Source organism: Drosophila grimshawi, unplaced genomic scaffold (assembly GCF_018153295.1).
Source record: "Drosophila grimshawi isolate 15287-2541.00 unplaced genomic scaffold, ASM1815329v1 contig_848, whole genome shotgun sequence".
Taxonomy (NCBI): Eukaryota; Metazoa; Arthropoda; class Insecta; order Diptera; family Drosophilidae; genus Drosophila; species Drosophila grimshawi.
Genome location: NW_025063692.1, coordinates 1488156 through 1489739, shown reverse-complemented (window position 1 = coordinate 1489739; position 1584 = coordinate 1488156). Strand labels below are relative to the sequence as shown.

General features: G+C 42.0%; 1 non-coding gene across 1 annotated transcript; it reads right to left on the bottom strand.

Annotated features, from left to right (window-relative positions):
* Trnas-aga lies at window positions 1-82 on the bottom strand. Its single transcript has one exon. It is a non-coding gene; the product is annotated as a tRNA-Ser (tRNA).
* Window positions 83-1584: the final 1502 nt, after the last annotated feature.

Here is a 1584-nt window from a genome sequence, read left to right as displayed (position 1 = left end):
CGCAGTCGGCAGGATTCGAACCTACGCTCCCAGAGGGAATCTGATTTCTAGTCAGACGCCTTAACCGCTCGGCCACGACTGCTGTGTGACGACATCGGCGCCAAGAACACTTAAAGCTTAAACTTATCAAAAGCTCAAGTGCACTGATGGATAGCATTGGTGGTTCTTTTCATTGCCAGATATTATTATTGTTATTGTTATTAATCAAAACTTTCACAGTCCGTAAAATGGAAGACATCAAATCTTTCATTCTGTTGCCAATTGTATTAATTTTGCTTAAACATGTTGGCAACATTTAAGCTGAATAAATGTACGATAATTGATAAAAGAGGGAAAGAGAGGGAGAGAGAGGGAGAAAGAGGTAAGAGAAGCGAGGCACTCCATACCAAAATCAAAGCAGTACGTCGAAAAAGAAAGCAACTCAAGCGAATTATAATTATAATAAAACTGCTGATAATAATAATAGTAATATAAATCAAAAAGGAACAAAAACAACAACAAAAAATCACCAAGACAACAACAACAAAAAATCACCAAGAAAAATGCCAGCGAATATTTGACCTTTTTTGGTTCATTGGACTGGCCAAGTTACTCTGCTTGTTATTATTAATTTGGCCAGCATTGCTGCTTTTGATCTTGTTGTAGTTGTTGTTGTTCTTGTTGTTGTAGTTGTAGTTGCTCTGTTTCTGTGAGTGGGCCATCAATCTGCAAGTATGTGAGCGTATCTATCTGTGTATCTATCTGTGTATGTATCCACACACATCTATCTATCTATCTATCTATCCGTCCATCTATCTATCATACTTGTTTGCAGCGCTATAATTTGGTATTTTAACAAGCTTGCGAATTTGCGAATTTGCATGAAGCATAAAAATTAATTAAAATTTATAAAAGAAAGCACCGTTAAGTCAACTCGGCGACTAGGCGCATGGTTCAATGTATCTGCACGACCTGCTCTGTGTGTGTGTATCTGTGTATCTGTGTCTGTGCACGCACTGCATCATTGACCAAAAAGTTGAATCAACTTGCGCAAGTTCAATGCTCCACGCACAATTCTAAATGTTTTGTCAGATACACACACACGCACACACACACACACACACACACGCACACACACACGCACTGTGTGCGTGAGGGGGCGTCACCATTTTTAGTAGGCTCTCCCGCAGCCTTGACAATCAAATAACGCAGCCGGTTTTTGTTTTTGTTTTTGTTGCTGTTTCAGTTTCAGTTTCAGGCTGCGGGCTGCGGGCTCGGGTCATTGTCTGAACTGTGATGCGGCGGGTTCATAGCACCCGAATTTGAACCCCTCGGCTGCCTCTCGCTCCTCGCCCCTCGCCGCCCGCTCCCCGCCTAAAAGCTTTAAGGGAAAATCAATAATTGCTTACCGAAAATGTAACGAAAACGCCTGAAACTGCTGTCTAATTAGAAATTTAAGACGCGGCATTCTCGTTGTCCTTTGGCCCTGTTTTATCGTTCAGGCATTGCTCAAAATAATCATTTATCTTCTTAATCGCTGCACGTCAAGCACTCAAATCCGTTGGCAACTGCAGTGGCGGCGACTGGGGCAAGCAACTGCAACTC